Below are 10,266 nucleotides of genomic sequence, written 5' to 3' on the forward strand. Positions count from 1 at the left end.
CACATAGTTTATTCATTTTGCAATCATCTGAAATAAGTACCACCAAATCTTTTCCTCTGCAGTGCTGACCAACACTGTACCCCCAATATTGTACTCTATCAAAGGATTCTTTTCCCCTAGGTGCATTATTTTACATTAGAAACATTGAACTGCAGTTTCCACTGCTTTGACCAATCTTCCAGCAATGCCAAATAATTTTGCATGGTACAGACACCTTCAGGGATGTCAACCCTATTGCACACCTTTGAGTCATCAGCAAAGAGACATACTTTACCCACCAAACCTTTAGTTATATCACTTGCAAGTAAATTAAATAGAACAGGACCTAGTACAGAGCCTTTTGGTACATCAGTAGTGACTGGTCCCTGTTCCAAATAAATCCCATTTACAACCATACGGCAAGTATCCATCCTTCAGCCAACTACATATCCGCTAAACAACCCAAAAGTTATGTTATAGCTTGTACAGCTTTTGTATTAAGTGGAACTTAATGTGGAACTGTATCAAATGCTTTGCTAAAATGACGGTAGGCTATGTCCACAGCACCACCCTGCTCCAACATATAATACAAAAATACAGAAATAGCTGTCTTCCTATAGTACAATAAGCCTGTCCAATATAAATAATAGAGATAAGTCCAGTAGATGTCATGCACCTCCTTGGACTTAAATCATCAAGTGCGTTACAAAGGAACTAAATTCCTGGAATTTAGCCTCAGGCTGCATTCAGCTTGTAAAACACCCGAAAAGACACCTGAAAAATGCCCAACAAGCAAAATCCCATTAATTTCTTTTTTTTTTTTTTTGCCAACTCAGTAGAACCAATGATCTTCGAGGAAAACCAAGTCCTCACACCCACTGCTTGCTCAGGTTACCTCTCATCGCTTTACATCATGGTGGCAGGTTTTTTTTTTTGTTTTTTTTTTTGCATATATTTATATATATTTATATGATATGCTAGATCCAAACAGCTTTCATGGCTTAAATCCTTCCCTTGTTTGTCTAGTCAACATCTCCCATACTCAATAATCTCCCCACCTACCACTAATTATTCCCCCCCCCCCCACCTCCCCTATCCTACCTAGTAGATCATTTTTAACTTAACACTTTACACACTATACCCGTTTAAATCTGTATCCTTAATCCTTCTGAGGTACTCCATCTCCCTTTAAATTCTTGCCAGCTTTTCAATTTTTCCAGCATGTGTTTATTACTCCTACCCCCCGAGCTATCCTCCAAGCATTCCATCTTATATATCCCTTCTACGGCATCCACCCACTCCCATATCATAGGCGCTTCCGGCTCTTGCCATTTTTTTGGGATTAGTTTTTTCCCCGCGTTTAATAAATGTGGGGTCAAGGACATCTTATACTGTTTTACGCTGCCCTCTGTAGCATGAAACAGGACCGCCCAGGGGTCAGCGCTTACTACAGAACTGGTTATGGTTTTGATATGCGATAGGATCTGGTTCCAGTAGCTCTTGATCTTCGGACACCCCCACCATATGTGGGCCATAGTACCTATTTCCCCACATCTACGCCAACATTCCCCTGACGTATCTGCTTGAAATTTATTCTTTCTGTCTGGGGTATAATACCACCTCGATAAGCATTTATAGCTCATCTCTGCAGTTTTGGCATCGATGGCTGAGCTATGGGCCAGTTTAAATATTTTACCTAGCATTACCTTATCCTTTTGTGAACCTAATTCCCTTTCCCATTTTTTAACGAATGGAGGTATTCCCGACTCTCCCGCTGACAGCAGCAACTTATACTACCTAGCAACTATCCCCTTAGAATTCTTTGTTATAGATAGTTGTTCCAATGTAGTCAATTCGTCAGCCGCCCTAATCGGTTGTGGTAGTTTTTTTATAAAGCGGGAGAGCTGGCAGTACCTCCACTCATCATTATGTCTATTTTTTGTTTGATTTCGTGAAAAGGTGCTATATTGCCTTCCTTCATTACATCTTTAAGCTGTGCTTCCTTCTTTACCCAATTGCCTCCTATCTCCGTGCAACCTGGTAAGAAATATTTATTATCTTTTAGTGCCATGAGGGGTGAGTTATATTTTCCATTGACGTGCTTGTATACCATATCCCATATTCGGAAAGTGTTACGTGTTAAATTATTTCCTATCCCTATTTTCTGCCTCTTATGTGGAGGGTTCCATATTTGTTTACCTAATTGTGCTCCGCAACTTTCGTGTTCAAGTTTTACCCATTTTTTTCTATATTATCCCTTTTGGTCCATTCACTCACCCTAGACATAGCCACCGCTTTATAGTACATCTGTATATCTGGGATCGCCAGCCCACCTCTATCTTTTGGTTGTCTCAAGCTAGCAAATGCTATTCTGGGTTTTTTATGCTTCCATATAAATTTGTTTAATACTGATTTAAGTTTTACCAAATATGTATTAGATAACGCTATCGGTAACATCTGAAAACGGTATAAAATTTTTGGAAATATTATCATCTTCACAATGTTTATTCGCCCCAGCCATGATATCGAGCTTTTACTGCATCTCTTACACTCCACCTTAATTTCATTTAGTAATGGTATGTAGTTGATGCGGTAAAGTCTCTTCTCAGAATTAGCCAATTTTATGCCCAAGTATTTAAGCTCCTTTCTCCACGGGAAGCACCAATCCTGTGGAATTGTTTGCGCCTCTATCTTATTGGTATTTATATTTAATATTTCGGATTTTGATCGATTTATTTTAAAATTGGACAATTCTCCGTATTTTTCTAGTATGCTTATTAAATTAGGGACAGACCGTTTGGGATTACATATATAAAATAGTATATCGTCTGCGAAGGCTGATAACTTATGTTCCTCCTCCCCAGTTTTTACCCCCATTATGTCAGGACTATCTCGGATTGATGCGAGGAGGGGTTCCATTGACAAAACGAACAGGAGGGGCGACAGGGGACACCCCTGTCTTGTCCCCCGTTCCAGTTCAAATTTAGCAGACTCCTGTCCATTAACTTTTACTCGCGCAGTGGGTTGAGTATATAAAACTCTCACCCTCTGTATTGTTTTCGGGCCTATTCCCATCTTAGCCATTGTTTGAAACATAAACCCCCAGTCCACTCTGTCGAACGCCTTTTGTGCGTCCGTAGACAGAAGCAGACTGGGGGTCTCCCTCCGTCGCATCTGTTGGATCAGCAATAGGGTTCTTAAACCGTTATCTCTCCCTTCCCATCCTGGTATGAACCCCACCTGGTCTGGGTGGACCAGGCTCTTCATCAAGACCCTTAATCGCTCCGCTAAGATCTTTGCGTATAGTTTCGTGTCTGTATTAAGTAGCGAAATTGGCCTATAGCTGGTACATTGGGCTGGGTCTTTCCCGTCTTTGTGAATTAGTGTAATTGTGGCCGATAGGCCCTCACTACTCATGCTATATTTCTCACCCAACCCATTGAAATAATGGCATATTTTTGGTGTTAGAATTTCTCTATATATTTTATAGTAGAGTGTTGTAAACCCGTCCGGTCCCGGAGATTTTCCCGAAGCTGATTTTGTCAAAGCCTTGTTTATTTCTTCGACCGAAATTGGTCGATCAAGGGTCTCCCTTTCCAGCGTACTAATTTTGGGTAGTCTAATTTTTTTTAGGAAAGCAGCAATGTTCTTCTCACGAACCTCACCCTGTACCCTTTGCTCTCTGTCTGAGTAAGTCTCTTCGAAATATTTCCTAAAAGTTTCCGCGATTGCTTTCGTTGAAAATACAATGTTACCATTTTTATTCATTATTTTGCCAATAAAATTTTTTGTTTTTTCTTTTTGCACTTTCTTAGCTAGGTATTTACCCGTTTTATCCCCCCAGAGGTAATGTTCACGGGCCCGGCTGTTGAAGACCCTCCTGGTTTCTTGTTCCAGGAGATCCTTTAATTCCTCTCGGGTATTAACTAGTTTTTTGTATATTATGTCCCTTTGAGGCTGACTTTTTTTTTTGTGCTCTTGTTCTAAGTTATAAATCTCCTCCGTTAATCTTTTGGTTTTCATGGCTCTCATTTTTTTTTTTTTTGACCCTACTGCAATCAATATCCCATTAATTTCAATGGCACCTGTTCACATCTGAACGTTTTTTCACCTAAAGAAAAATTCTTTAAAAACGCCCTAAGCGCAAAAAAGAACATGAGATTCTTTGGGGCATATTACAGATGTTTTCCTGCCTTTTACATTGGTGACCTAAACAAAATCGTGGTGCAAACATGGTAAAAATGCACGCCTTTGAACCGCTCAGGTGTGAATGCAGCCTTAAACTCATTGGCCTGTAATTACCAGTTTCTACCATGCTACCCTTCTTGTGGATAGGTAGTGGTACCCATGGTTTTTCTTCTCTAGTTATAATAAACACTGGACAAAAATGTGAAACAAGCTTCGGTGGATTAAATGTTGGTACTGCACATGATACATAAATTTGCTAATTTGTGTATTTATTTTTATTAAACATACATCATTTTGTATTTATGTTTATTAAATATACAGAAATTCACGTGAATAATTTTCTTATTAGTTTCTAGCCATTTTTAAATTTTGTATGTAAAAAATCTGTTCATTGATGCTTTTATTCAGTTGAGCTAAAATGTGTCTCTCTTGATATTTCACAATGTACATTTGGTTAGATAATTTACATGCATGTTTTATTTTGTGTTTTTTTCTTATTTATAGTGCAAAGCATTAACTATGTTTTTTCGGTCTGTAATAATGTCCAAAGCTACCCAAGTACTAAATTAGTAATAACAGTTATACTACACAAACCTTTAGCACAAAGACAAATTATTGCTTAAAGTGTATCCGTAGCATTTTTTTAATTTTGTATAGAGTATAGAACAGATAAAACCCCTCTCAAGTTTCTGTTATAGTCCGTTTTCCCTTGGGGACATTATTCTTGCTTCCCATCCCGAAGACACAATAGGCAGTATGGAGGATTCTCTTCAAAGTAATTGTACTGTAAATGCCCTTTTAGACCTTTCTTACCAGAAGATGTCCCATTTGAAAGATATCCCCTTATTAGTGAGCTTATAAAAATAAAAGTATAGTACATACATAGACGGAAGGTTCAGAATAAATGTGCATGAACATGGACACTACAAAAATATATCACTTTACAAGGTATACATTTAGTGCAGTGCCTTTTAAATTATATCAAAAGGCAACCTTTTATTAAGTATTGGATGGAGTAATGAGGGGTTGGACTCTGTTAAGATTTTATAAAATTTTTATTTCTGTTTGTAATCCCACTGTAAATGTAATTCTATCCATTTGTCATGCTGATCACTGTCACTAGGACGGAAACTAAAAAGATAACATTTTGTTGCACCAGAGCAGAAAAAGATTGGAAAAATTTTACTGGGGACACGTATTCCTGTGACAGCTGTCTAAGAGAAGATTTATCTAACATCAGAGAGATTTGCTCACTTGCTTTTGTGTCTACAGGACAGAAAGTAAAGGGAAATATCTTTAACAGAACACAGAGGACAGCAAAACTCATAGAAATTAACATTTGCCTTAAGATATACTTTCACACTTGGAAATGTTACCCTTGCTCCATGCACTGATTTACTTCCATGCAGTGTTATTTAAAAATCAAATTTCAATTTAGTTTTAGTTATAGTCTTTTGACTAAAATGTCATTTTAGTTTTAGTCGTATTTTAGGCATCTGAATGGTTTTAGCTTTATTTTAGTCGACTAAAATCTCCAGTACATTTTAGTTATCTAAAATCAAATGGGTTTAGTTAAATTGTAAGGCTACTTTCACACTGGGGCAGGCGGCTGCGGTAAAGCGGCAATATTTTTAGCGACACTTTACTGCTGTTTTAGCGGCACTATTCGGCCGCTAGCGGGGCGATTTTAACCCCTGCTAGTGGCCAAAAAAGGGTTAAAACTGCCCACAAAGCACTGCTACAGCGGCGCTGACCCATTGTTTTTAATAGGTAGGGACATTTGTTACTACACCTCTCCTACAGCGCTGCAAAGATGCGGCTTGCAGGACCTTTTTGACCATCCTGCAAGAGCACCGCTCCAGTGTGAAAGCCCTCGGGCTTTCACACTTGAGTCACAGGAGAGGTGCTATACAGGTGCTATTTTTAGCACTGTAGCGACTCAGTGTCAAAGTAGCCTTATGCATTATATAATCATTTCTTTAGAATTGCCAAACCCATTATATACTCCTGCAGTAAAAATCTAACAACATATTATTACCGTATTAATCGGCATAAAACACACACTTTTTTCCCCTTAAAATCAGGGGGAAATCATGAGTGCGTGTTATACGTAGATCCCTGCTGTCTGAGTGAAGAGGAGTGAGCGCCGCTGAATTATGATCTCCTGTGTACCCGGCGCTCCGTTATGCACAGCCACGCCTCCTGGTCCCGCATTGGGCCACTGTTCTGTCTATCATATGAACAGGACCAGAAAGCATGGCTGTGAGTGACGGAGTGTCGGGTACACAGGAGATCACGGCTCTGTGTAATTCAGTTGCGCTCGCTCCTCCTCTTCCCCCGGAGACAGCAGGGATAATCCAATACTGGCAAGGCTGCAATGATGGAAAATGTGAGGTTGCAGATGGGCACTGAACAGGCTGCATTGTTGGTCAATTTATAGGCTGTAGATGGGCACTGAACAGGCTGCACATGGGCACTGAACAGGCTGAATTATTGGACAATTTAATGGCTGCACATGGGCACCGAACAGGCTGCATTGTTGGCCAATTTAATGGCTGCAGATGGGCACTGAGCAGGGTGCAATGATGAGCTGTGACCCTAATTTTGCTTCAAACTTCTTTATTTAAAATGTAAGTTTTTTTCCTTAAACTTCCCTCCCAAAATTGGTGTACGTGTTATACACCGATAAATACAGTATTTATGGTATTACGGTTTGAACATGCACTACAGACACAGATTTAGCCATTGCGATATATATAATGTCTTTATAAATAAATCCAAGTTTCATAAGAAAAATATTGCTTTTTGACAAGCAGAAGTACAACTTGAAAACTTGGCTGTAATGCCATTTGCACATATTACATGAATATACTACCAACAATAAATATTAAGAAAAACAACAAAAAGTATTTTTCTTGATAATTTTTTCTTTTAGCAGCTTAGTTGATGCCCCCTACATATTCCTATGTGGTAGTGCAGTGTTAACCACTTCCCACAAGGCTACTGCATATGTACGGCCAGGTGGATGCTCTCTCCTTCTGAGTGAATGTTCAGGGACGTCCCTCAGAAGGAGAGGGATCGCGCGCGGGCCCGCGCAGTGGTGCAAACCCGATGTGCTTGCTTCACTCCTTACACATTAGTTGTCGGTGAGGAGAGGAGAGCGGATTGCTGCAGCCGGCTGGTGATCAGTGTGTAGGAGCTGTTTTTTACAGCTTTTTACACACTGATCACCAGCATAGTAACACACAGTGTAAAACGCAATGTCCCCAAAACACATGTCCCAATGATTATCTGCACACATATAATCATGATCACCTGCATACATCTGTACATGATCATTTGCGTACATCTGTCCGTGATCACTCGAACCAATTATTATACACTTAACAGGATTTTTTTTTACCAAAGACATGTAGCAGAAAACATTTTTGCTTAAAGTTATGACAAAATTAGATTTTATTGAATTTCTTTTAAAATAGAATAAAGAAAAGTTTTTTTTCCAAATTTCCGCTCTTTTTCCGCAAAAAATAAAAAACGGAGTCATGAATAAATACCACCAAAAGAAAGCTCTATTTGTGCGAACAAAATGATAAAAATTTAATTTGGGTACAGCGTAGTATGACCGCGCAATTGTCATTGAAAATGCTAGAGTGTTGAAAGCTGAAAATTGTCCGTGAAAGGAAGCAGGGCGAAAGTGCCCAGTATTGATGTGGTTCATTTTGATGTCAAATTTCAGTTCAGTTTTAGTCAGTCTTTTGACTAAAATGCCATTTTAGTTTGTCGTATTTTAGTCAGCTAAAATAACGGAAAATTTATGTCAAATACTTACTGTAATTTTCCTTTCCTGATGGACTCCATGGCAGCCTACGTGTGGGTTTAGTCCCGCCTCCATTACCCTATAGGACGACACTCCCATAAATCTTTGCTCCCTGCCACAGGCCGTGTTCGGTAACTATCCTACTCCAGCCATTTGGGAGGGAACTCCTGCTGCCATGGAGTCCATCAGGAAAGGAAAATTACGGTAAGTATTTGACATAAATTTTCAGTTTTCCTGACAGACTCCATGGCAGCCTACGTGTGGGAAATAACTCGCTAAGACACACCCGGGTGGGCAAAAATGCTGCTTAACAAAGATTTATTTGACACCGTCAACTGACAAAACTTTAACTCCAAAATCAACTGAGGATAGAGCCGCTGGCTCAACACAATAATGAGACATAAAGGTGTGAATGGAAGACCACGAGGCCGCCCTGCATATCACGTCAGGAGCCACATGGCGAGAAGCTGCCCATGAGGTAGAAAGACTTCTGGTCGAATGTGCCGTCACCGCCTGAGGAGGAGCCAAGCCCTTTTCTCTGTATGCCCACTGGATTGCTTGAACTATCCATGCCGCAATTGCCCTGACTGATGCTCTAGTGCCCTTGTTCTTCCCACAGAACAGAATGAACAGGAAGTCCGACTGCCGGAATGGAGCTGTAGCTTCCAAGTAGAGCTTTAATGAGCGTCCAACGTCAAGAGGATGAATTTCCGAGGAATCCGAGGATCTGAATAAGGGTAGAGAGATTTCCTGATTTTCATGAAAAACCGAAGTGACCTTAGGGTTTGACCCCAACATTGGAACTAGGACAACTCTGTCCGGAAAAAAAGTTAGAAAAGGCTCCTTGACTCCTAGAGCTTGAATCTCTGACACTCGTTTCGCTGAGGTGACCGCCACCAGGAATGCGGTTTTCAAGGTGAGTTCTCTGATGGAGAGAGCCTTACTGAACAGAGAAAAGAAGTCCAGAACTAGAGGCAGATCCCATTTAGGGAATCTGGGTTTTCTCTGGGGGTCTCAATCTTACTGCGCCCTTGAAAAACTGCTGGATAAGGGCATGCTTGGCCCACTGAACCCCTGTAAATGCGGAAATAGCCGAGACTTGAACCCGAAGGGAGCTAACTGATAAGGGTAAGTCCAAGCCTGATTGCAGGAACCCCAGCATGTCTTGAACTGTGGGTGAAACATAGGAACTGGTTCTGGAGGACACATAAGAAACGAACTTGGCCCAGATCCGTTCATACACCTTATTAGTGCTTCTTCTCCTCGCACTTAGGAGAGTGGAAATGGCTTCCTTAGGACACCCTAGTGCTTCCAGCCTTCCCCTCTCAAGAACCAGACCTTCAACCGAAGGTGAGCCGGACATGGATGGAGAACCGATCCTTGGGAGAGCAGGTCCCGTCTGGATGGAAGTGGAACCGGGTCCCGAAAGCTGAGGAGGGATAGGAGAGGAAACCAGGGCCTGTTGGGCCAATACGGAATTATTGCCAATACTTCTACTCCTTCCCATCTGAGTCTCCTCAAGAATTGGAAGATAATTGGAGTTGGAGGGAAGGCGTATGCCTTGTGGAATCGCCACTGCTCTGTTAGGGCATCTATCCCGTAGGCCTGCGGATCCTTGAACCTTGAATAGAACCTTGTTAGCTTCCTGTTGAAACGAGAGGCGAATAGGTCCACTTCTGGAGACATCCCCAGGGATAGAACTCACTGAAACACCTCTTCGTGAGGGGTCCACTCGTTGTTGTCCAAGTGGACTCGTGATAGAAAGTCCGCTTGGACATTGAGGACTCCAGGCGCATAGGCTGCTGTTAGGTTGGCCAGGTTCCTCTGGGCCCAACGCATTATTGGATCCACTTCCTTCAGCAGAGACTGACTTCTGGTGCCCCCTTGCTTCCTCACGTATGCGACCGCAGTCGTATTGTCCAGCCTGAGGACTACGGATGCACCCACTGTCAGATGTGGAAACGCCAACAGCGCTAGGAAGGCTGTTTGTAGTTCCAACACATTCGACACTATTCCCGAGAGGGAAAGTCCCAAATGCCCTGAGCCACTTCTGAAAGACAATGTGCCCCCCAGCCCTTGTTGCTGGCATCTGACGTTACTGAGATCCATTTGATTGGCAGAAGAGAGTGACAATTCAGTAGATTCTCCCGACGAAGCCACCAAAAGAGGGAACCTCTCATGGTCTGAGTAACTTCGATGGACTGGGCCTTTTCTCCCGACCATTGATGAAGAAACCCCATTTGAAAGGGGCGCATCCTCCATTGTGCCCACTTCACCATCAG

This window comes from Lithobates pipiens, unplaced genomic scaffold (genome assembly GCF_037356315.1).
Source record: "Lithobates pipiens isolate NorthernLeopardFrog02 unplaced genomic scaffold, aLitPip1_a1.2 Scaffold_25, whole genome shotgun sequence".
Classification (NCBI taxonomy): Eukaryota; Metazoa; Chordata; class Amphibia; order Anura; family Ranidae; genus Lithobates; species Lithobates pipiens.